This window comes from Equus caballus, chromosome 7 (genome assembly GCF_041296265.1).
Source record: "Equus caballus isolate H_3958 breed thoroughbred chromosome 7, TB-T2T, whole genome shotgun sequence".
Taxonomy (NCBI): Eukaryota; Metazoa; Chordata; class Mammalia; order Perissodactyla; family Equidae; genus Equus; species Equus caballus.
This window is the reverse complement of record NC_091690.1, coordinates 92,804,386-92,831,980: the sequence shown is the minus strand read 5'-3', so window position 1 is coordinate 92,831,980 and position 27,595 is coordinate 92,804,386. Positions and strand designations below refer to the sequence as shown.

At 38.9% G+C, this 27,595-nt stretch overlaps 1 long non-coding RNA gene across 1 annotated transcript; it reads right to left on the bottom strand.

Annotated features, from left to right (window-relative positions):
* Window positions 1-779: 779 nt before the first annotated feature.
* On the bottom strand, window positions 780-27,138 carry LOC111774380 (uncharacterized). Its single transcript, XR_002809387.2, has 4 exons — window positions 27,088-27,138; window positions 16,294-16,378; window positions 12,667-12,830; window positions 780-875 (listed from the first exon to the last, which is right to left on the bottom strand). It is a non-coding gene; the product is annotated as an uncharacterized lncRNA (long non-coding RNA).
* Window positions 27,139-27,595: the final 457 nt, after the last annotated feature.

The window sequence follows — 27,595 nt, the reverse complement described above, 5'->3', positions numbered from 1 at the left end:
CTTGTTCCATTCTGAACAGTCTTTCTGCGAACAGGGTGTGTTGGTCCCCAGAAGGACTTCCCACCAGCGGTCTGTCCAGAGCTTGTTCATTATTTAAGAAGCAGTGCATGGCCTTTCCCCACGTTATTTCTATCCCCAAACACGTCGTCTTTTAGTCAAACTCTATGAAATTATTGATATTTGACCATTTTTACCTCAAAAATGATAATTTCATATGGTTCACCCTAATGTATTTCCAATGAACTCACCATCTTATTACCTGTTCCAGATAATCTTCCAGGTATCTGTTCCCGAAAGGGTCAAGAGATTTGAGATTATTTTGGAAAACTATTAGCCATAACAACAAGGACAAAATAAACTTACAATATATAAGAATGTGTATATGTGTGTGTGTGTGTGTGTGTGTGTGTGTAGAGTCCTCACAGCACGTGAAATATTGTAAAAATGTGGAAAGGGGACGAACACCACCATTTACAGCACTCCTATGAAGCGCCCAACTCCCATGTTGGGGCATTTCCCAGTTCCTTTCACTTCAGTCATATGACCCAAGTCAGGGATTATTGAACCCATTTTGGAAGCAAAATATGCTAAAAATTCAAATCACCAGATTAAAGCTACTCAGATTCTAACAGCATAGCCGGGTTTTACACTCTAGTCCATCTGTCTCCAAAACTCCCGTTGTTTCTAACACATCCACTGTGATTTATTTTACAACTTTGATATCACTTTATGAATAAAATTTCTGCAAGTCAATTCAGAATAGGGTCTTTGGGTTACTTACTTTGCCTTCACCACACGGTCTGGCCATAGCTTTGTTTAAGTGGCAGCACAGCATTTTGCCTTTTTCAGAGGTGTCATGAAATCAGTTAGGGAAGCTGTAAAACATAAATCATATTTCTGTTTATTCTACAACTGTATGAACTCTGGAATTTCTTTCACAAAAGACCCTAAAACCAAGTGTGAATGTCATCCTGTGCAGCGATGCAAAATACTGTGTAAGAATTGGTCACTAGAATCATGGTGCGTCTATGGAGGACGCGTGTCTGTGTGTGCATGGTGGGCGGTGGGGGATGGGGGGTTGTATTATTAAGGGAGACGAAGGAACACTATGATGTGAGGTCCTGATTCTCTACATATAGGGCTGTCTGGTCACTGATCCACAACAATTCATAGATTCACTAGCTCTCAGCTTTAACCTCCTTGTCCTTGGAGGGTTGTCACTCACTTTTTCTTTTACAACTGGGCAAATAAGTAGAAGCAAGGATTCTCGAGCGTCAAGAGACCTAACAGCAATCACTAGCCAACTCTGATTGTTGATAAAGTATATCTCAGAGGCAGGACGTTTCTTGCTAGAGACCAGCTTTCTGAGCACGTTCACGGTAGGAATTAAAGTTATTCCAGTCAAATGTGTGAATGTCCTACTACTCAATTTCCATGGGTTTTACAGGACACTAGCAACAGCCACAATAACAAAATGGCAGTTACAATTTATTGAACTCTGTAGTTTGTATGTGTTATTTATACTTACCACAAGCTTAGCAGAGAGATATCATTATCATGCTCATTTTATAAATGAGAAACCCGAGAACCAAACCGGTTAAGAAACTTGCCCAAGGTCACCATAGCAAAGGGTAGAGTGGGATTCCTATCTAGGTCTACTCCAATATCAGAGCTATTAATACCATAGTATGCTGACTGTTCTGGGTCTCTATTGCTGTGTGACAAACTACCCACCAACCAAGTGCCTGAAATAACAACAATAATTTATTTTACTTATAAGTCTGCAATTTGTGCTGAGTTGAGTAAGGGTAGTTCCTCTCCACTGTGTTAAGCGGGCAGCACATGTGGGACTGAGGGATCCACTTTCAAAATGGCTCACTCACATGGCTGATGTAATAGTGCAAGCTGTTGTCTTCTCTTCATGTAGGCATCTCTACAAGGTACCTGGGGATTTCTCACAGCATGCTGGCTGAGTTCTAAGAGTGTCCCAAGAGGACCAAGGGGAAACTGCAATGATTTTAATGGCTTAGCCCCATAGGACATATGCCTTCAGTTCACGTCTACCCCTGCTCAATAGGAGGGAGCACAGGTGTCGTCTTCCTGTGGAAGGATTGTCAGTCATATGGTAAGAAGAGTGTGAGTTGAGAGATATTGGGCCATCTATTTTTGAAGATACAATCTACTACACCTACTCATTTGCACGTTTGGAGAATCAGCAACCCACTAAGTAAATGTGTAGATCATGAGTTTTTATTTAAATAAATTTTACTTTTGCATGTCACAAATCAATTTACACTGCAGAAAATACAAGTGTATATATATAAAAGAAAGGAAACTAAAAAGTACTCTCAAATCTGCCCAGACACAATGCTATATACCTTTGGGTATTTTCTTTAAGTTCCTCTTCTGTATGCCTGGATATGTGCCTGGAAGACACATGCATATACTGGTATCATACACACACACACACACAAAAAAACACATGCACACACAAATGTGCACACACATACATAGTTAAGTCACACTCTTTGTTTTTTTGGCTGAGGGAGATTCACCCTGAGCTAACATCCACTGCCAATCTTCCTCTTATTGTATGTGAGCTGCCACCACAGCATGGCTGCTAACAGATGAGTGGTGTAGGTCCATGCCCGGGAACTGAACCTGGGCTGCTGAGGTGGAGCACACCAAGCTTAACCACTGGGCCACGGGGGCTGGCCCTAAGTCACATTCTTGATCCTTAACCATTCTTCCCATCAGCCATCAAGGTCACACATATGAGGTCTACTGAGGTCCAGCCTTTACCCCTACATTTTAGGAACGGCCATCATAATCACTAACGATTGTAGGACATCATCTCCAGCAGAAAAGCCCAACCCTCTTTATTTACTTATGATTAATATCCTTCTTATCTTCCTGCCTTTACTATTAAACTCACAATCAGCACACCTGCTGATAGGAGGGGCCTTTGGATATAGCTGATTAATGTGACTGTACAGGCAAATATGGTATTTAACGAGGGATGTGAAATTGTAGTTCATTAATCAAATGGCTTGCTGCAGAGCATGCTAGTGTGCTACAATTAGACAGCTTGTGACCAGAATATTGGGTAGAAATTGTAATCAGGCAGTTGCACTATGGCTAAAGTTCATGGATAAAACAATACGAACACTCAGTGATTTAAGTAAATACTTCATTTTAGTACATTTAGGTCCACCTACGTCCTAGAGAAAGTGTTGGTAAACTTTTTCTGTAAAGGATCAGACGTGAAGATTTTCAATTTTGAAGGTCATATGGTCTCTGTCACAATGACTCGCCTCAGTCACTATAGTGCAAAAGCAGCCATAGACAAAAAGTGAATCAATGAGTGTTGCCAGATTTGGTCCAGGGCCATACATAGTCTGTTGATTCCGGACTTAGAGTTATGCATAATTTAGGATGTTTTTAGCCAAGCAACACTAAACTCTGACTCATTTGCCCTAAACCACACAGAAGACTAACCATCTTGCATAATAATAAGTCCGGAGGAAGATCAGCCCCAGGTGGCTTATGCCCAGTAACGCCATGAAGGTCCAGGTTCTTTCCATAGTTCTCTTCCATCTTCAGTATGCCAGTCTAGTTCACCTCATGGTTACAATATGGCTGCTGAGCGAGGTTCTGTGCATCACATGCAGACATAATGGCTTCTATCAAAAAGAGACAGATTAGGGGCCAGCCTGGTGGCGCAGTGGCTAAGTTCCTGCTCTCCGCATCGGCAGCCTAGGGTTCACGATTTTGGATCCCAGGCATGGACCCATACACCACTTATCAAGCCACGCTGTGGCAGGCATCCCACATATAAAGTAGGGGAAGTTGGGCACAGATGTTAGCTCAGGGCCAATCTTCTTCAAAAAAAGACAGATTCAATTCTCCCCCCATCCTCTTTTTTTTTGCCTTGTTTCTTTTTAATCCATGAAAAAACCTTTCCTAAGGGCTTTTCCCAGCTGTCTTCCTCTCTTTTCATACTGGTCAGAAGTGTGTTAGGTGTTGTTTTTAAACTAATGAAGGAAAATGAGATGACCATGATTAGCTTGGATTAGTGAGATTTCCCCTGTGTCACAACCAGGAGGGGTGGGTTTGCATATAGAATTCATATTTTTCTCTGAAAAAAGTTGCTACTTAAATTTGGGGTAAAAATTTTCATACAAAGGTAACAACATCCTTCCTTCATACTCAGTGGAGTACCGTTACACGAGAAAAAGATGACTCAGTAAAGAAGACTTCTGGGTTCTTGGTCAGGCTCTATCACGGCATTGCTGTGTGTTTTTGACTAAGTTCCATAACCTCTCTAGCCTTCAATTTTATCCTTATTTAAATGAAAAAGTTGGAATAAGTGAATTTTAAGCTCTGGACTTTTTTCTCCAATTTTAATCCCTCAGTGGTGGTGCTGGAAAGAATTACTCCTCTCAGCACTGGGTTGAGTCCCTACCGTCACACTTAGCACATTGAAGTGTAAACGTGAATGATGTTCATGGGCTGTTCTGCATCATCTCAGTGAGTTGCTTTAAGAAAAAGGCCATATCCCATTCACTGATAGATCCCCAGCGCCATAACTTGTGTCTTCCACAGCGTTGGCATCTAACAAGCATGTGTTAGTTTAAATTGTTCTTAATGTTTTATCATCAGGTTGTTTGTCGTGCTTCTCCTAAAACAGACAAACAAACATATTTTCTAGGTTCTGAGCTAAGACGCGAGATGGTAGGAAATTTATAAATGACTCAAAAACTAACTAGATTCATTTATATCGTGGTCTGGGCATGTGTGTACATATCACAGAATTTTAAGCCTTCAGCTTGTAATTTACTGTTAAAATTGGAAGATGTATTTGCTTAGAACAACCTTTCTATGTTTCTGGAAAGTCTGCTACATTCACTGGTCTCTACTGCTCAGAATCCTCTAAGATTTCAACACAAACGTAATACTATAAATATTAAAGTATAAGAAAATCATACCACAGTACAGATTCTCAGTATACCCCTAGATGTTTCTAAGCAATGTCTGTTTCTGGTCAACTGCATGGTCCTGATTCTAGCCCAAGAAGTTAACCAGCATTTGCTGCCAATGATTAATCAGTGGTTCCATGTTTTAGCCCTAACCATTAAGCAGGATTAGTAATTGTCGCGGATGTAATAGACCTGCATACTTATCTAGCGTCATGCCCGTGTCACTTAATATATACATTTCCTCATAAAAATGCTTTTGTGAACAACATTTATGGAGAATGGGAAACATCACTTTTAAAGGAAAAATGCGAACACAAGTTTGGGGATCATGTCACTGTTGCATATCGCTCTCTGTTGACAGTTCCTCTTTATCAAAAATAAATGTAGTCAGTACAGTTATGACTTGCTAGTTGTTATGTGTGTACAAGTTGTTAGTTTTTAAACTAACTATTAATTTTCTAAAAAAGCAAAAATTTATAATAAATATTCTTTTGATTTGGCTTATTCCAACCTATAGTAATTTAATCTGAAACCCTATCTTCAACTTGTCTCTCAGGTTTATAAATTATATTTTTAAAAGTTTGAGACCATTTAGGGGCCAGTCTGGTGGCATAGAAGTTAAGTTTATGCACTCCACTTCGGCAACCTGGAGTTTGCCCTTTCGGATCCCTGGTGTGGACCTACACACTGCTTGTGAAGCCATGCTATGGCAGGCATCCCACATATAAAGTAGAGGAAGATGGGCACGGATGTTAGCTCAGGGCCAGTCTTCCTCAGCAAAAAGAGGAGGATTGGTGGCAGATGTTAGCTCAGGGCTAATCTTTCTCAAAAATAAAATTGCTTCCATTTATTATTTCAACACATATTCCTTAATGCTCAATGCTTGCAAGGAACTATAATAAGTTCTGGATTTAAAACAGGGAGAGTGGAAGAGTCCCTTCTTTAATATAACTTATATTCTAGCAAGGATAAGATATTTTAAACCAGTTACATACACTGTCTAATCACAATTAGAATAATTCAATTCTACAAATATTTATTGAACACATACTATATAGCAGGCAATGTTCAAGGCACTCAAGACACACCAGTGGGGAAAAATCTAAGATCTTCAATCTCGTAGATTATCTTCTAGTAGAAGGAGACAAACCGTAAGTATAGTATGTAAATAAATTGTATAAAAAGACAATAAGGCCTGTGGATAAAAAGAAAAAAAAAAATGGAGAGCAAGCTTGGAGATAATGGGAGTAAATCCTCAGTTAAAGAGAACATACTTCTTGAGCCAGCCTCAGTGGCCTAGTGGTTAAGATTGGCGTGCTCTGCTTCAGTGGTTCAGGTTTGGTTCCCAGCCACTCCATTCATCTGTGGCCATGCTGTGGCAGTGGCTCACAGACAAAATAAAGAGGTAGATTGGTAACAGATATTAGCTCAAGGCAAATCTTCCTCAGTAAATAAAATAAAATAAAATAAAAAAGACAAAAAATTAAAATAGAACATACTTTATTTTTGTTTTTGCTCAGTGAAATGGGGAGATATTGCAGAGTTTTGAAATTATTGTTATCCTTTTTTAGAAATCACTTGGGTTGCTCTGTGGATATTGGCCTGTAGATGGCCAAGGGCAGAAGCAGAAAGATCAACTATGAGGCTATTTAGTAATGTAGGCAGAGAATTGTGATTTCTCAGGCCAAAATGAAAGTAGTAAAGTTGGTGAAAGATGACTGAATTCTAGATATATTTTGAAAATAGAACCAAGAGTATTTCCTGATTGGTTAGATGTAGAGTATGGAAAAAAAGATAGAAGTGAAAAATAACTCCAGTTTGTTGATCTAAATTGCGCAAAAGTTGGAATTTCATCATCCGGAATGGAAAAGACTGCAGGAACTCGTGAGCTTAGTTTTGGTCGTGTCTTGATAGATGCGTCAATAACAAAATAGATGGAGATATCCAGTAGGCAGCTTGATATACCAGTTTGGAGTTTAGGAAAGAGGTCTAGAGTAGAAGTGTAAATTTGAGTGTTCGCATATAGATGGTATCAAAAATATGAGAGTTAATGAGATCACAAAAGAAGAGAAAATATAGAGAGCAGACAATAGGACGAAAGTCTTGGCCTTGGGATCCCACATAAGGAAGAGACATAGCAAAGAAAACTGGGAAGGAGCACGTGGTCAGGTAGAAGTAAAACCAAGAGAATGTGAAATTGTGGAGATCAAATTTTAAAAGGTTGTCAAGAGAAGGCAATTATCAATTATGTCAAAATTTTCTTTTAGGATAAATTAGGTGAAAGTTGATCATTGAACATCAACTTAAAATATCATTGGTCATTGGTGGCATTGATAAAATAAGTTGGGGACAAAAGTCCGACTAAACTAGGTTTAAGAGAGATTGGGAGGAGAGCAATTGGAAAAAAATTAGTATAGACAACTTCTTTGAAGAATTTTAAAAGGAAGTAAAGGTGGTGAAGGAAGTTGGATCAAAGGAGGACTTTGTTTTAAAAAAAAAATAAGGGAAAATGTTTTATTTCCATTGAGAAGGACCCAAAAGACAGTTAAGATCTAATGACATAGGAGAGAGATGGTAGAATTACTGAGCAATGTCCTTGGATAGAGAGAGAGATGGAAGAATACAGTGCACACATGGAGGGCATGGCTTTGTGCAGGAGCATGGAAGGGCCATCTCTGGTAAGAGACAAAGCAGAGCACGTCAGTGTAGATTCCACTAGGTGAGACTGGTGGTAAGATTAGCCTATGGCAATTCTCTATTGAGTGTCACAATTTTATCAGTGATAGAAAACAAGGCATTATACATCTATGCATTTGCTATGAATTCATGTTGGCAGATTACACATCCGAACCCTTGAGACATAGGATTTGGCTCTTTGATGAGCTTTGCCCAAAGGCACATTAGCAGAGAGACGTGAACTGAGCATTGAAATATGCTTGCATTGTTGATCCTGTTTTCCTGACTTGTATTCTAAGAAAAACATGTTTCAGTTAGCTGCTGGTCGTTACCATAGGCGAAGGGGGAGGGAGGAGGGCAAAAGGGGTGATTAGGCTCAGATGTGAGGGGACGGACTATAATTAGTTTTTGGGTAGTGAACATGATGTAATCTACACAGAATTCGAAATATATTATGATGTACATCCAAAAGCTATATAATGTTATAATCCAATGTTAGTGCAATAAAAAGGAAAAAGAAAGAGAATTTGAGGAGAAAAGATATTGCTAGGCTAATAAAAGCCGTTCACTTTTCAGTAGAAAAGTTTGAGAGTAGAGAGAAACTTAGGCATAAAAAAACAACATAAGAAATGATTTTTTTAAAATAGCATGTATTGGAGAGAGTTCTAGGATTGATAATTATTCCAATAATGATCTGGATGACCTTGGGTAAATGCATGAATATCTTTAGTTTCAATTATCCTTGTGTGTAATATGTATGGATTAGAATAGACATTCTCCTGTGCCCTTTGATGTTTTAAAATTCTGACCAGTTTCTGGAATGGTAATAAAAAAATAGCAAGGATGAGCTTTTACTCTCAAGATGAAGCTATCAGAGATAGACGGTACTAGTAAAAAGGTCCTTGTCACTGGCCAAAAACAGAAGTTAAGTAAGATCTCAAAGCTTTGTTTGTCAATGAAGACTACAGGGTGATTTTTATCTGAAACAGACAGAGTAAGGCCTTGCTTATATACTTGTATAATGCAATCTGCCTTCCAAAATTAATTAATTAATGTGTTAGAAAAAGTCTTCTTTGAATACAAAGGTAAAAGATCAATATCTAAAATTGCCCAATACTTTGATACAGTAATTCTCCTTTACGATCCTTTTCTTACCTTACACTGTGAACCAGTTGAAAAGTGAGTCACAAACAAGGGCTGGGATACTTCCCTTTGCTCTCTGAAAACATACATCCAGTCATAATTCCCAAATAATATTGTCTTTCTTTGTAATGATGAGTTATCAAGGCATAGGTCAAAGATCTCACATCTTTAACTTTGTGAGGCAGGAGGAGCAAGTTAATATTATTCTCAGTAGAGAAAAGTAGCTTATGCTCAACCCTAACTCATACCTCTGCTATAGCCATACCTCCTCCTTTCTTCCATGCCTAGTTTTGTTTCTCTGTTTGTTTGTTTTGAGGAAGATTAGCCTTGAGCTAACATCTGCCACCAATCCTTCTCTTTTTGCTGAGGAAGACTGGCCCTGAGCTAACATCCATGCCCATCTTCCTCTACTTTATATGTGGGACACCTGCCACAGCATGGCTTGATAAGTAGTATATAGGTCAGCACCCAGGATCCAAACTGGTGAACCCCAGGCTGACGAAGTGGAATGTGCAAACTTAACTGCTGCGTCACCGGGCTGGCCCCTCCATGCCTAGATTTTGTTTTCTGTTTTTTGTTTTTGGTGAGAAAGATTTGCTCTGAGCTAGCATCTGTTGCCAATCCTCCTCTTTGTTTTTTTTCCTACTCAAGGAAGATTAGGCGTGAGCTAAAATCTGTGCCAATCCTACTCCATCTTTGTATGTGGGTCATCACCACAGCATGGCTTGATGAGTGATGTAGGTCCATACCTGGGATCTGAACCCATGAACCTGGGCTGCCGAAGCAGACTGTGCCAGAGTTAATCACTATGCCACGGGGCCGGCCCTCCATGCCCAGTTTTTAAGTCCTGCCTTAAATATCACCTCCTCCAAAGAGTCAACTGTGATTGTTTCAGCTATTAATCACTATTTCATATTTTAAGCAGTACTGTGTTTATTTTATAGCCCTAAATAAGTAGTTTAACTATGCATTACTACAACAGAGATAACCATGCATGCCCCAAACATTGTTGTCTCCTCTTTCAGTCTCCTTTGCACTTAAGTGGAACTATGTGACTGAGCTCTAACCAATGGCATGTGAGTGGAAGTGGTGTAGGCACTTCCAAGCCTGGTTCATGAAGATTTCCCGTACGTGATCCTCCCATTCTTCCCACTTCTCTCTTGATACAGGTGAACACTATAACTTTGAAAGTCACATGTTGAAGATGGCAGAGCCACAAGGTAGAAAAATACATAGTCCCATGAGTCACAACTGAGAGAAGAATCACCTTCCAATTAGGGGCATCCATTTTTCCATTTTGGAATATACATGAATAAGAAATAAACATCTACTGTGTCATGCCACTGTGATTTTGCACTTTGTCATGTTAGCTGGCATTATCCTAAGTAGTATAAAATTTAGTACTTTGGAGTAGAATTCTGCTTTAAAAAGAACTAAAATATTTGCTTCTTTTTTAGTGTTTGGCATGTGTGTAATGAGAAGATGGGAGATGGGAGAACCCAACTATACTCTGGGAAAATATTTGGTAAAGCAGACACTCTTTTGCTTTCTTGAAATGCAGGTGACAGGTCCTCAGAGCCATGATTCTCAGGAAATTTTTGGAAACGGTGAAAGTTTGGTATATGTTGGTTGCTTTCAACTGACTTCGGCAAGGAAAGAACTGGCCAAGATTTTGTAGGTTTTCAAGCAAAGATTAAATGGAATTGAGAGAAAACAGCAATCAAGGGTCATACAGGCTCAGAAAAAAGGAGTCCTTTTGAATATTGAATAGTATGAAATAAGGATGAAAAGACATTGAGATACAAAAGCCAGTAAAAGCTCTCAGTTGAACAAAATGTCCCAGCCTCGAGGCAAAGCCCAGAATAGTGGGGTTACCTTCCCAGCCAAGTGTATTGCTGGAAAGCTTAAGATCAACTATAGAAACACCGAAAAGAACTCATTCTACCCAAAGGCCTAAACCTTTAATGGGATTTAATTGCTACTACGGAGTAGCAGAGGCTTTTAATGACAATAATGAGAGAGTGAATAAAAAAATAGTGATTTTCAATTACAGTGAGAGCAATATCCAGTGCTAACACTAATTCCCTTAGCACTTGTTCTGGGGAAAATCTTGTTTCAAAATTACAGCACCAAACATATGTTCGTTACTCACCACCCCATCATTTCTTTGCCACTAATGATCTCATGATTGCCAACGTGGATAGCATTGTCAATAATTTAGTTGAACAAATATTTTTTGAGCATCTCCCCTGTGCTGGGTGCTGTGAATAGAGAGATTCATGGAATAAGGTTCTTGTCCTTAAGAATCTCAAGGAAGGACATTGAATCAAAGTCAAATCTGCGACTGAAAACACCCTATTAAAAGTTTCCACAGCAATGAAATTACTGTGGGACTCTAGAAAAGGAAGAGATCCAACAGACAAGGGATAATCTCAGAGGTTTTCATGATTCAGAATTAAAGTGAGGCATTAGAGAACCTACTGTTCCCAGCAGTTTGGCTGCAGGAACCACCTTGAAATCTGCTTGGGAAAAATTCTATACGAATTTTCTACAGCTTAAAAGAACATAGATCCTAGTCAAATCAACGTCAGCCATTTGTCAAAGGCAACTTATTTCCAGATATGTCTTTGAGAATTCCACAATAAACAACTGGAAAAAATCTTGGAATATAAGGGAAAGTGGAAACATAGTAAGCATGTTTTGCAAATTGAAAGATCAAAGAAATGCCTAGGACATAGGATGTTTTACATGCAGATGTCAATATTTTATGATTATCCCTTACCTTTAGATGGCTACCCTGCCAGAGACTCTCTTGCTTTTGCATACTTCCAGGTTCAGCTTCTTAAAATCCTAATGGCCTTATTACAGAATAATTCCTTTGGGCTAGTAAATTAAGTTACACATGTCGACTGAGGTCAATGCTTTCATCATTGACAATTTAGAAGTTTTGTTCTCACACTGTCACCTATAATTTAGAAAGGGTACGGATAAGACCATGAACTTCTGGGCTCTGATACTGTCTTTGAAACTCACTAGTTGTTTGACCTTGAGCAAGTCATTTAACCTCTATGAGCTTCATCTTATTCATCTACAAAATGGAGAGAATATTATTCTGCATAGGGCCATTGTATGGATTATGTATAGAAAGACCTTAAAACTATGAAAGCTATTTATTTTTCCCTTAAAATCCTTCTCCCTTTCTATTCAATCTTGTCCTCAACTTACTAGGTCCAGCTCAACATCTGGTGTTTTAACTGACTTGAGATATTCAGAGAAGTTTTGACACTAAGACAGGAAGATGGCATGGTCCCAGCCCATAGGGTCTCTTGTTTCGTGATGAAGAAAAACACTCAATTGTTGTTAGTTCAATTCACATCTCTATCTCAGTGCCTAATACAGTGCTTGGGACATGGTAAATACTCAATAAATATTTGTTGAACCCATGAATAGCTGAACAATATATAATATAGACCAGGATGTGAGACATATCATAATATTATGAAAAAGCAGGCGAATAAAGAGAAAAGATGGGAGAGATTAGCTACTGTTTAGAATTGTGTATGTAAAAATGGAGAAACAAGTTAGTGGAAAAAGAATTCTATGGTCCCCTAGGAAGAAGATGAGTTTCCTTTATCTTCTTACTTCATACTAAAATCATCTAAGATCTTAATGAAACCCCATGAATTAGCCATCTCCAATATATTTTCACACCATTTTAGATTATAATTAACACTGTATTTTACTTGCTTCATTTAACACAATAGCTCTAAGAATGAATCCAGTCTTCTAACAGGGTCAACTTTGACGCTCATTCTAAAAGATGATTTTAGCAGTTTTAATTAAAGAAATTCACCATATGGTTTATTACCTGTCGCGATGCTGGCAATGAGCCCTCTTCTCCTGTCTGGATCCAACAAGGATTAATGAATTGAGCATGGGCTTTGGTGTCAGGAGACGTTAAGCTGTTTTTCTGTTCCATATTAATTCTATGACCAAAAGAAAGTCATTCAATGATGCTGAAACTCCCTTTCCCTGTGTGTAAAAGGAAGATTTCATTATAGTATTCCAGGAAGTTTTCTAAAGAATTAAATTAAATAAAAAATATAAAATAATATTTTAAGTTAAAAAAGTAAAATACTAATTATTAAAAAGCATTTTACAATAGCAGTGCTAGCAGTAATAATAGTGTTTGCTGTAAATTGATGAACTCTCTTTAGGCTTTCTCATTCTAGATTTTGTGGAGGGGGTTGTTTACCTTTGCTCAGAAGTGAGCTGGATGCTAACGTCTCCATCTTCCACTTGTGTGATTATTATGTGAATCTGGAATAATCAGTATGCTTACCTAATGTTGGCCTTTTTTTTGGTCAAATTTGAATATTTATTGATTCCTAACAACTCAGACATTATAAACAGGAATGGATTTAGGTTTTGTGGGGCCTAAAGTTCATATAATTTGGGGGCTTTTTTAAGAAAGAGAATAGAAAATTATGACTACAAAGTGAAGTATGTGAATTAATATACAATCAGAAAAAAAATAATTTAGAACAAATTAAAAACTATAAAAAACCTGACTAATAACACAAAATCAGCAAAAACAGAAAAAAATGTTGTTAATTACCTGCCTGACATATCTCTACATGCAACTATCTACATGCTCTTTGATTGTGTCCCAATTAGAATAACATTTTATTTTTTCTTTTCCTACAGAGACAATAAAAGAAAAATTAGTGTTTTATCTCACATAGTTGGCTGAAATTTGTTATTGTGTTATTGATACTTATAAAAATATAATTCACCCTCTCAATTCATTACATGACAAAACAATTTAGAGTCACAAAATTTCAGTGTGTTATCAAATTTGGGAAAATCTATAGAAAGTGTGTTAAATACTCGAGATAGAAGATTTGGAAGAACTTTCCAGAGACTAACTCTTGGTTCTCTGTGTATCAAACCTTAGTTCTATTCTACTATACACATACTTCCTCTGGGTAGAATATACTCATATTGTGCACTTTCATTTTAAATCACCAATGGAGTGAGCGGTAAGAGTAATCCCAGAAGCCATTCCTCCTCTGAGATGGGAACACCTAACTATGTAAGGATAGGATTTTGAGCCACCAAATTATATTTCACTAAACTCAGTCTAAATGTATCTCCCATTCACTTTCCCCTTAGCCAGATCACAAAATTCTCTACAGCTGCTCCATTACTCCTCAACATGAGGAGAACATGTGATAAGATATGAGTTGGAGAGAGTGGTCTAAATTGCTTGTGGTTAAAATATTTTATAAAAATGTATGGATTGTAATTAGTCTTTGGCTTGTGGACGTGATGTAATCTACACAGAATTTGAAATATGTTACAATGTACACCTGAAATTTGTATAATGTTATAAACCAATTTACCATAATAAAAAAATTAAATAAATATTTATAGAAAAAAATGTACGGAATAAAGAATGATCCAGGCTATCTAGAAAACAGTTTAACAGTTTCTTATAAAACTAAACTTCCAATTACCATGTGACCTAGTAACTGTGCTCTTGGGCATTTATAATAGAGAAGTAAAAACTTATGTTCTTATAAAATCCTGTACATGAGTGTACATTGCAGCTTCATTTGTAATAGCCAAAAAATGGAAACAACCCAAATGTCCTTGAGATGGTAAAATAAACATAGGTATTAATAATATAGACTGCTACTGTGAGTGGTAGATAAAATACTTGAAAACCCATTTTCCTCCATTCTTCACCTATAACATGGGCTTTGAAGTATGTCTGTGTAGGACATTCAACCCGACTTTCATCACATTGCTGCAGGGGTAAGAACTGGTGCAAGGGAACCACACGGTCATTATTTAATTTTTAAGTGAATCATGATAATCTGTCTCTGATCCAGAATACCTCATGTGACTATTCAGAATAAAATTAATAAAGATGAGTATTAAAAACCCAACAACATTCAACAATATGAAAGAATGAACTGTGATATACACAATGGCTTAGATGTAGACTGAGGGAATCATGCTAAGTTGAATAAAAGTCAATTCCAACAGGTTACATTCTGTATGATTCCATTTATACAGCAATCTTGACGTGTAAGGCCGCAAGCCCAGCTGGGCTACAGTGGCAGGATATCTTGCCGAGAGACTGAAGAAATGACCTGGAGACTGCGAATGAGACATATAGGTTTATTGGGTCTTACACTTGTGTGTCCAGTAGCGGCCGGCTGGACAGAAGTGTGCACCCGCAACCGGCCCCTAAGAGAAGCTTGCTTAAGCAGGCAGAGGAACAAAGGCTGCATGCCTGCCAAAGGGCTTCCCTTGGTACGACCAGCGTTCCCAGGACAGTAGCTCACATGGAGGGTCTCTGTGTCCCTGTAAGACGTGCTGTTCTTCTCGTGGGATAAGGGAGGATCCGGGCTGGCCAGGCCCAGATCGTTACAAATCCCGGTAGCTGGGCTGCCTGCGCAGAAGGGAGCTGGAAGGACACATGGTTGCAATAGGCCTGGGGGTTTCTGCTGAGCAAGCAAGGCCCAGGCCCTACATGAAGTAACAATAGAAATGAGAGCAGATTCATAGTCCCCAGGAGGGGGTGTAGAAGGGAAGTGGGTATTGCTATGAAAGTGCATCTTGACTGTGATGGTGGATACAGAAACCGACACGTGATAAAATTGCACAGAACTAAATACATACACACACAGATGAACACACTTTAGACTGGTGAAATCTGAATAACATTGGTGTGCTGTATCAACAACACATTCACGGTTTTGATGTCATACTATTGTTTTGCAAGATGTTACCATTGGAGGAAACTGCGTGAAGGGAGCACAGGATCTATCTGTGTTATTTATTACAACTGCATGTGAATCTACAATTATCTCAAATAAACAGTTTAATAAAAGTAATATGAGCATGTGAGCTGTGTATTAGTGCCCTTTGGGGGCCTTGGAAGGATGCAATTGCTAGTCCCTGAGGTGATGCTTCATACCCTTTATGGTAATTCTGTTTGCTGATAAGCATGGTGCTGTGGGCACTGCCACCTAGCCTGGTGTGATTTGATTCTTAAACCAGTGTAGAGCTTAAATATAGGCTTCATGAGGAAGGAAACTTGTATTGTTCATCACTGCAGCCCCAGAAACAATTACTGTCTGGCATAAAGCAGGCATTCCAGGTAATGAATGGAGTAAAAAACTGCATCTATCCTGATTTTGCTTTGACAAATGTCTGGTTATTTGATTTTTACTTATTGATACAATGTCATTACACTACTCTAAAATAATATGTTGCTAAGTGATTAATCACCAAATAAATATGGAGAGTCCAGGACATATATGTGGAAGAGTTCCAATCCATTCCCAACATGGTAGCAAAGTACCTGTAAAGCGAATTTAGTTTCAGACTAGAAAGAATGTCTCAGAGTAAAATATTACAGATTCTTTTGAGAAGAATACCACCAGAGAATTAGCCCACTGGTAAATATTATTTCTTTTACCGTTCTCAGCCTGCTGGTAGATCTTGGAAGTCCTGGAACTGCGTTCCTTGACATCTTTCAAAATTTGTAGATTAGGTATCAATATCTGAGAGGGGAGAATACAAAAAGTTTAGAAGCGTTTGACAACTTGCTCAAGGTCTCAGAGGATGAGTGGTAAAGTTGAAACTTGAACTAAAGATGCCCTTTTTCTAAAGTCTATGATTATTCCTTCTGACATAAATAAACCTGTGAGCAGAATATCTAGAAAATTATGTGTAACTTCAGTTCTATGAAAGACTACGCCCCTCTCTTAGGATACAAAAGACTACCTTATACCTGAGTTTGTTTCACTTTTGCTTTTTAAAGAGAGCATCCACTTACTTAGGGCAGGCCCAAACATTTATTTTTGGAAAGGTGACTACTGATTTTAATGGCTTATGGACTATTAACTCTTGGGCAGACTGAACTGGGCATTTCACCTTGTGAGAGACTCTGGAAGATGAAAAGAGGAGAAGGAAGGAAGTCGAGTACAGGGGAGTGGGGAAGGTTGAAGCCATCACAGAAGGAAGGGAAGGACTCAAAGGAATCTCCTGGAGAACAAAGGAGAGTGACGAGAGGAGGCCCAGGGAGGGTTGGCAGCCACCGCAGGTCTTTAAACAGGGTTGGTATAAACGTATTATCACTTGTAATTTATTGACATAAAATTTGGAAAGAGCTAAAAAAACAATGAAGTTAATCTTTTATTCAAATTATTGGGAAAAGCAGATGGTGGGGGGAAGAATCAGAGTGAAACACACACTTCCCGAGAGTAAATGAAAGATGCGGTTAGAATAAAGATCACAGCAGCATCGGAGATCAAAGAGCCCGGTGAGAGGGAGGCGTACCACGAGCCGGGCAGAGCAGAGCTGCCGCTGGGCTTCTGTGTGCAGTGTCTGCTGACTCCACGCTCACAGGAGTCAAAACTGAAACACGCGGAGAGTGACCCTCTTCTCTAGTCTCCTCTGTACCACTAGGGAAACTGCGACTCTACAAAGGACAGTGACTTATGCAAGGTTGCATCTTACCATCATTTGTGGAGCCCTGACCTTTTGTGGCTCCCACACTATCTTTTTTTGTCACATCATAATGCCTGCTATTTTTTATTCAGATTTGAAGTTAGTGTTGTAAAAATTATACACACAGATGGATGTGCACACACACACACAGGAGAGAGAGGAAGTGACATCTCATTTATAGAAAATAGCTCTGGGGCCGGCCTGTGGCGGAGTGGTTAAGTTTGCGCGCTCCGCTGCGGACGCCCAGGGTTCGGATTCTGGGCGCGGACATGGCACTGCTGGTCAGGCCACATTGAGGAGGCGTCCCATATGCCACAACTAGAAGGACCTGCAACTAAGATATACAACTATGTAGCAGGGGGGATTTGGAGAGATAAAGCAGAAAAAAATAAATAAAAAGATTGACCACAGTTGTTAGCTCAGGTACCAATCTTTAAAGAAAAAAAAAGTATATCTTAAAAAAAAAAGGAAAAAAAATAGCTCTTTATAGTTTGTCGTGGTTAGTTATGATGATGTTACAGGCAAGGGTGTGCAAAGATAAGTGTATATCCTGTGCATCGACCTCACCGCCTGCCCCCCATCTTCTCAAAGCTATTCAGTCTTTTGGAGAGTGATTCCTGTAAGCTCTTAGCGGTAGTCTGAGATATCCTTCAAAGTGATAGGTTGGGACCACATAGGACAAGAAGAACTGATGCGTAAAATCTCTTACTCCCTGTAGTTCCTCAAATGGAATTTTTTGGTAATGATTGTGTTTGTGGACATCTTATTGAATGTCCACGCCGTAACCTTTAGGAAGTAGGCACAAAATAATTTATGAATGAATACGTAAGCCATCGGATCAGGACTCAGAGACCACATGTCACGACTTTCCCTCTCACTTGCTGTGTAGCCATTGGGTTACTGCTTACGGCCTGTGGGCTCCAAGTTTCTAAAATCAGGATAATGAAATAGGTGATATCTAATATCCCATCCAATTTGGACATCCTGTAATCTAGATTCTAAAAATTACTTAGTAATCTTCTGTAGATTAACAGACACCTCATTTTCCTCTTCTCACAAGCTGCTACCCTAGCTCTTTCTTCTACTTTCTCTTCTTCCCTCCAGCCTTCATCCTCCCTGCCATTTCCCTCAAGGGCAGACAAAAATAACGCAGGCTTGTTTACTACATGGCCAGGCTTTGGCCCTCCGTGAAGAAAACTTGTAATAATTGTTTGTCTCTGTCTCTTTTTTAATAGCTTTTTAGGTCAGTGAGGAAATGGATCACAATTGTTACCTGGCCAAAATAGCACTCTATATTTCCACACCAGCCTTAAAGGCCTTTAAGAGAATCTATTTCCTTGTTGAAGCTATTTAAATAAAAGCCCTTTCTAACCTTTGACAACTCTGTCACAACGACAGGAAAATATGTCGTATCTAAACATTGGGAAATAATAGATGGCTACCCAGGGAACCATGAATGAGATTCATTGTTAGTAATATTCTGGGTAATTTTATTTCTCCACACACACCAGACTAATTTATCAAAAAAAGAAAAACTGAAAGTGAGTCTGATCATTACAACTTATAAGATAACGTTGAAAGATACATCATTCTGTTACTTCAGATTTATTAATTTAATAAAATTACTGAAATACAAAATGTTCAGACATCATGCTATGTGATGCAGCGTGACTGGAGATGAAGTCAGTGTGTTTCAGAGCAAAGCTAATGATGGAGAGAGATGGAGTCTTGCTTTGTCATTTGAAGATTTGGATAAGGCCTTTCATTATGTCCAAAATATGCTTGGATTCTTCGATTGTGTATATCAAACAATTTCCACTTTGGGTTAAGCCAATCTGAACTATTTGCATCATCTGCATCCAAAAAAGTACTAAAAGAAATTGAGGATTTAATGTGATCAGGTGTATATTTTATACATAGATAACTGTTGCTCTCATGCCAGAACAGAGAATAGATTGGAGTAGAGAGAATGGGGACAGGAAGATTAACAAAAAGCTCTTGTACAGGAGAAATAATAATGATGCTAACATAAAGCAACTGCTCTAAGAATGGGGAAATTTTAACAAAAGTAGGAGAAATTTCTTGTTCTCTTTCTTCTTATATGTATAGCTTCCTACACAGAAGTTGGCACACAAATTAGGCTCGATACATGTGTAAGGAATGTTACAGGAATATTCATTAAACATGGGGAAGTATTCAAATGGTGAGGAAGTATGCAAAGATGGAAGTTTATGGGGGGACTAGAGGTAGTGGAAGCTGGTGGGGACACGCTCAGGAAGTGGTGGGGAAATTGGCCAGATGGTATCAGTGTTGCTGGAGTTTGAATATGAGAAGTAGTTGCTGGTTAGGAGGGAGGGCTGCAGAGTAGCAAATAAAGATTCAGTTTTCCACACTTTTAAGACCTTGAGTTTTGGCTTTTAATGTCTTTCATTACTCTTCTATGTCTTCCACTTAAAGGATAATGAAGTAGGATCCCATATCCACCTATTTAAAAACCTTACTCATTCTTTCAGGACTCTTAAGAAAAGTCCTGAAGGTGGGTAGGATTTTAATTGGTTGATGGAAGCCTTCTGTGAATGCCCTGGTTTGAGCGTATACCCTCTCACTCTGATTCCAATAACACATCTTCCATATATTTTATGGAATTCCTTGATCACTCATATTCCTCACATTCCTTCACTTGCATGCTTTGGTATCTTTTCTCCCCTGCCTAACCAGAGACCTAGCTCTCTGCTTTATTCCTTTTGATGAATTAGGACAATGCTTAGAACCTTGTACATTTTTAGCAAATATTTATTGAGAAAAGAAAAATGTTTGAAGTTCTCCTTAATCCCTTTTATTGAGCAAACATAAATATCTCACTTTCTTTCCCCTGAGTATATTATAGCTTTAAAAATACATCTAGAGTCCAAACGCTCTCAGCCCCTGCACTGCGACCACCGTGCACCAGGCATCTCTTTCTTGGATCACTGCATTAGCTTCCTAATTACTCTTCCTCTTGTATTGGGGCCCTCCTTCAGTCCGCAGTCAACAAACAGCTCAGAGTGACCCCATAAATGTAAGTTGACTCATGTCACAACTTTCCCAGAATACTGCAATATCTTCCTATTTCACCCGATATGCATCTCAAATCCTTGCAGTAGCTTTCAAAGCACTGGTGATCTGATCCATAATTACCTCTCTGACTTTTATCTCCTATCAGTCTCTTCCACGCTCACCCCACTTCAGACACATTTTGATTCAGAGCCTTTGTACATCTTATTCTTATCTCCTGGCATGCCCTTCCCATTTGTATCATGTGGCTCACTCTCTTACCTACTTTGGGTCTTTACTCAATTGTCCTCTTCTGAGTGAGCCCCTCCCATATCACTATTTAAAATTTCAACCCTCTCTTCATTACACTCGTAACTGCATGTCTCCTTTCTTTGACTTATTTTTCTCCATCGCACATACCATCTTCTAAAATACTGCAACATTTTTATGTGCAGCCCCAAAACCTCTTTTAAACTTCAAACTTACACAGTCATTCATCGTTTAATGACAAAGATACATTCTGAGAAATGTGACATTAGGTGATTTTGCTGTTGTGCGAACACCATAGAGTGTACTTACACAAACCTAGATGGCATAGTCTACTACACAGCTAGGCTCTCTGGGACTAACTTATAGGACCACCATTGCCTATGTGGTCAGTCGTTGACCAAAACGTCGTTCTGTGTCCCATGACTGTGTCTCTAACTAGCTACTCAACTTCTCCACCTTTGATATCTAACATCTGAAACTGAAATATCTCCTTTCAAAATGTATACCCTATCACAGCTGTCAGTTCACTTGATGGCAACATCTCTGAAAAATTGTTTGGCCCAAAACTTGAAGCCATCATTGACTTTTCTCTATTGTCCGTACCCCACCTGCAATTCTACAGGAAATCTTATTGGCTCTATTTCAAATCTATTCAGAATCCTACCACTCACTTCCTCCAGTGTTACCACCCTGGTTCAAGCCACACTCCTGGCCCACTTGGATTACTCCTATCTTGTCTCCTTCCTTCTACCCTCAAGCCTCTGCAGCCCATTCTCAATACAGCAGCCAAAACGAGCTCAGCAAAACCTAAGTCAGATCATGTCATGATCAATAAGTCCATTTCATTCAGAGTAAAATCCGAAGTATTTACAAATGCTCACAAGGCTGTGCTCTGGCTTCCTGATACCCCTCCGACCTCATGTCTTAGTACTTTCCCTCTTTTTCACTCCACAGCACGGGTCTACGGCTTCACTATTTCCAGAACCTGCCAGAAACACTTCACTCTTAGGGTTTTTGTTTTATCTTCCCTCAGGTACCTGCTTGGCTACTTCCTTATATCCTCCGAGTCTTTATTCATGTATCTACCTTGACCATATAATTAATATTTCAAGATGTCCCCCTTACCCTGTACTTCTTATTCTTTCTTATGAAACTAATTATGTTCTAATATCATATTTAACTATATGGAAGCCCCATGTACATTAGGATCTTTGTGCTCTTGTTCATTAATACAGCCTATATTTCTAGAATGCTGCCTCACACAAAGTAAGCACTTTGTATTATTGCCCGTTGATCATTTATTTATTTGCGAATTATGTGTTTCTCCCGCCCAAAGGCTGGCACACTGCACAACAACCAGGAGCACTGTTCACACACATTATGACTGTGCAGTGAACAACCTGTGGGGCTAAGTGCAGAAGCCCTCCATCCACACTCGAATGCAAGCTCCATGAGGGTTAGGGTTTGGTCTATTTTCTCTACTATTGTATCCTCATATCTTAGGACAATTTCTAACACATAGTAGGTGTTTAATAAATAATTGTTGAATAAATGAATGAGTATCTAAAAAGCTCCATTAAAAATTATTATAAGAATAACACTGCTCCGAGGTTGATGGCATAGACTTTTTCAATTCAAGGCTGCCAATCATTAATGTAGTGAAACAGACACCGGAGATGCCACTCCTATGTTTCCTGTCAAATGACAGTCTCAATCAATACAGCCCTTAAGAAACACTTATGATTCATATTAAAGAGTGAAAATCATGAACCATCCAGCCATAAATTTCACTCCACACTCACATTCACCCAAACGATATTTTATCACCTCTCACAGCTGTAGGAGAAGGCAGAAAGAACAAGAAAGTTCAATAACAAAATGCTTATAGCTGAGCACAGCTAGGAATGAGAGCAAGAGGGATTGCATGAGTTAGAGCCAGAAGCAGCAGGAGAAAATGGATATTCAGTACACGCTGGCTCTTTGATATATGCTAGTGTTTGCAAAGAAGGCTCTGGGTTAGATTTTTAGCTCCTTTGATTTCCTGTCAAAAGTAAAATATGTCTGAAGAAAAATCTGGAAATGACAGGAAAAATTTCTGAAAAATGAAAAAGGAGTACAATATACAGTGCACACAACACAGAAAAGTTCTCTGCAACCTACTTCTGAAACGGAACATCTGAACTTTGTAAAGGCCCAGGCCTTGAGGCTCTGTTGACACTTATTCACGAAAAGGCTCCACTCAGTGGACAATACCAGGGGCTGCAGATTTCTGACTCCACCCATTGACGGGAGTCTGAAAAATTACGCAGCCAGGATCCTATTCTAGACCATCCGTTGGTCAGGTCCATACCAATCTCTAGAAATACCCCATTTTTCAATGACTTTATTGAGGCATAATTTACATGATATTTTATGTAAATTATAATTTACATCTAGTAAACTTTCCTCATTTTTAGTGCACTAGTCAATGATTTTTAGTAAAGTTACCGAGTTGTGCAACCATCACCGCACTTCTGTTTTAGAACATTTTCATCACCCTAGCAAGATCCCCCATGCCCATTTACAGTTTATCGTGTTTCCTAACCCCAGGGTGAGGAAGCCACAGTTTAAAGTTACCTATTCTGGACACGTCATATAAATGGAATGGTACAATGTGTGGCGTTTTTTTGTCTGGCCTGTCTCATGGAGTACAGTGTTTTTGAAGTTCTCCATGTTGTTCTACACATCGCTTTCTCATTCATTTTTATTGCTGAATGGTACCCATTGGATGGATATAGTACAGCTCGTTAATCTGCATTTGGGTGGTTTCCACTTTTTGGCTATTCTGACAAATGCTGCTATGAACATTTGTGTCAAATCTTTTCATGGATGTATCTTCCTTTTTTTTTGAGTAAATACCAAGACATGGGAGTAGAATTGCTGGGTTGTATGGTAGACTTCTGTTTAACTTTTTAAAAATTTCCCAAACTACCTTTCAAAGTGGTTGCAGCATTTTATATTCTCATCTCCAGTGTATGAGGATTCACACTTCTCCACATTCTTAACACTTATTATTGCCTGCCTTTTGATTTTAGCCATTCCAGTGGATGTGAAATGGTATCTCATTGTGGTTTTAATTTGCATTTTCCTAATAACTAACGATGGTGAGCATCTTTTCATGTGCTTATTAACAGTTTATGTATTTCTATAAAGAAATATATATTCAAATCAATTGTCCATTTTTTGATTGAGTAGTTAGTCTTATTTTTATAAGAGGTGGAAGAGTTCTTTATATACTCTAGATACAAATCCTTTATCATGTATGTAATTTACAAATATTTTCTCCCAGTCTGTAGCTTATCTTTTCATTTTCTTAATGATGTATTTTGAAGTGCAAAGGTTTTGAATTTTATGAGGTTCTAATTCAACACTTTTTACATTTTATGATCATGCTTTTGAATCATATCTACCATAATTTCTGAATATATAAAACGGATCCAACTTTGGCCATTAACCAGCCACCTTTCACACTGTTGTTGAGCCTGTCATCCTACCTCGGTAAGGGACACTTTAAATGGTCACTTTCCGCTTAGACATTCAGTATTTCTCTTACAATATCATCTCTAATAATTATGAAATTATGAAGGCTAGCAAATTTTGGGGTGAACAAAATGGACAAAGCTCCTGGTAGAACTAAATGCCAGTGGTGGGAGGAGATAGGCATTGAGAAATAGAAATAAGTAAACTGTGTTGTATGTTAGGAGATGGTAAGTGCTATGGGAGAAAGAAAAAATGGAAGAAGATGAGGAGCTCAGCTGTATGCAGGTGGAACAGAGAGGCATGTTGCTCTAGAGAATAAGCTGGTCGGTGTTAACCCTGAGTAGAGACTATATTAAACGCAGACTTGAAGGAGGAGAGGCAGAGGGCCAAGGAGACTGATGGGGGAAGAACAAAAAGAGAGAACGTAGCCGGCATGTTCAAGGAGGAGCAGGGAGGCCAGTGTGGACTGTTAATACCAGGTCAGTAACGGAGAGACTGGCTCCCCTTTCCTAACCCAGATCTTTAAGTCCCTACACAAATCATTTTGTTTTCTCATATCACTGTTTCCTCAACCCTACGAGAGATACTGACCAAGTTTGTTCAAGTCCCATCCTGTTAATATATATTTAGAACTAAAATATTTAAAAATGCCACTGAATATGGAATTTTTCTTGGAAAATAGATGCTTCTTTAAGGAAGTAGTGATGCAAATATCCATTACCTACTTCCCCAAACAATAGGATGCAAAAAAATGAGAATTTACAAGAGAACTGAAGGGGATATTTAAAACGGTTGCCAACAATTATAAAGAAGGAAAAAAAACATTGACAGTGAACAGTAAACAGGCAAAAGAGAATCATTTTTGCCTCTAAGTGGGAGTAGCCGACTACTAGGAACAGGTGTTTCAGGAGGCAGATAGAAGCAAAAAATTGTTGACTCCTACCTCTGGCACAAAAATGCTTCAGATTTGGAAAAAGAAACTTTGGGGACTTTAATTAAAATACTTTGATTGATGTAGATATAAAGTAATATAATAAAATGGTTAAACCAAGGGCCTTAAATACAGATAAAATTGATTCAGTCTTCAGTGCCATCTTGTATTAGCTGAGTGTTTTGGGTAAATTAAGAAAGATTTCCAAGCCTCAGTTTGTGAGCTTATAAAATGAAGATGACAATATCGACTCCACAGAATTGTGAGGATTGAATTAAATCCAACATATCCAACATGCCATGCAAAGAGCTTGGCCAGTTCTGGCATAGAGAGAGCACTCAATAAATTGCAGAGATCGTTACTGCTGGTAATCAGAGGAGAAGTTTCCCTGAAAGCATGAGCAGCTTCTATACGCTTCCCCTAAACAGGACAATCCAGTTTTATGTCTGTCCTTGCTACCTCCACACCACAGGAAATTAGAAGGAAAATAGACAATTTGAGCTGCTGAATAGCCTCCTTCAGCAAATCTCAACTCCTTAATAACAAACACATGAACAGAGTCTTAGGCCCTCCTGTGCTTTCTCTCTCCCAAGGCTACAGAAAGGAAGGAAGGAAGGAAAAAAGGAAAGAAGGAAGGGAGGAAAGTAGAAAGGAAAGAAGGAAGAGAAGAAGGAAGAAAGAAAGAGAAGAAAAAGGAAGGAGGGAAGGAGGAAAAAAAGAGAGAGAAAATAGAACACTCCTGTCTGTCATTCATTTTCTTATATTTTCCCTTTCTAAGCACTAATTATCTCTTTAGTCTAATTAACTCCTGCAGAGGGCTTTGGAGACAGCTGAGCAAAGAGAAGCATTAAATTTTGAAGTCATTGTTTGTCTTCTCCTTTTCTAAGCACTAAAGCGCCTCTCTAAATTCAAGGCTCATGACAATACCTCTCACTGCCGAAACCAAATCAAGCAACGTGTCCATGCCCGGGGCTGATCCAGAATAAGTCTCTCACTTCTCAAAAGATCTAAGCTTCAAAGAGTGGAGTAAGCCTCAAACATACAGACTGTTGGCCACATTTTTACTCTCCACTAACCCAATACCTGCCTGATTTACAGTTAACTTCTTTCCTGGTCTAATGCTTGTCCCTCCTCTGAGGATTAACCGCTTCCTGTTGAAACGTTTTTATTGGTACATTCTTACAACAATCCTTGTGGTAATCTTTTAATGAAATTTTCATTTATTACACTTTATTTCAGATTGGGTAGTCACGAGATTTCTTGCTAGGGATGATGACATTTAACCTGAAACCTTAATGACAAGAAAGGCATTAGTGATGCAAAGCTTGGGTTTGAAAGTGTGGATATGACCTGTGTGTCAAGGATCATACAAAAACCAGTGTGGCTAAAACGTAGAGGGGGAGGGGGAGAACGGAAGGAGATGGTGCAGAGGTAGGCCAGAGAAAGACATTAGGGCTGCACGAACCAAGGCAGCGGAGGATGAATGTTGACAGACAGATTAGTTGGGAAGATGCTACATTTGTGAGCATGAAAGATGATGGTGGCTTGGACTAAGGTGGGCATATTGAAGATCAAAAAAATGTATTGATTTGGAATGTGTTTCCAGATAGAATCATTAGGATTATTACCAGATTGAAATGGGGACAGTGAGACAAAGTGAGGAATTAAGGGTAACTCCTAGATTGAGGACTTAACAGCTACCTGGACAGCGGTGCGACTTACAGAGAAACAGCAGACTGAGTGAGAAGTAGATTTGGAATATTGCACTGTGGCCATATTCACCACACTGCTTCCCAGCATTTTGTAGGGTAATAAAAATATACATACATTATCTACATCATGAGTTCACGTGTTTAACTAATGTAAGACAACATTAGTTCAATGGATTGTGTGTAACTATGAAATACATTTTTCCCATATCAACACCCTGCGAGGTAGAACGTCAAGCTGATGAAGATGTTGACTCTCTAATGAGGCTTCCTTCTTTCCAAATTTTGCTCTGCTTACCTCTGGGACCTGGAACTGCCTCTTAATCTCTTTATTCATCAGTATCTTCACCTATAAAATAAGAATATCAATCGAATATGTCTCATTGGTTAAGATTAAACATGTTAATATCTGAAACCTCAGAACAGTGCCCGACATAAAGGATATACTCAAAAATACTATTATTTTTAGTGACAAATTTCTTAGCTTATGAGCACCTATTTGCTGCCGTGCAATGAATGAGTAAGATAATATTCGTTCTTTGGGTTTATCTTCTATCACTCAGGTGGTGGTACCTACAGGCTTTACTCTCTGCTCATCCTCTGACAGTTTTCCTGTAGTCACCTTCTCTAAACAACATCCTCATTTAGTCACAAAAATAGCTACTACCGGGGCGGCCTGGTGGCTCAGCAGTTAAGTTCGCATGTTCTGCTTCTCAGCGACCTGGGGTTCCCCGGTTCGGATCCCGGGTGCGGACTGGCACTGCTTGGCACGCTATGCTGTGGGAGGCGTCCCACGTATAAAGTAG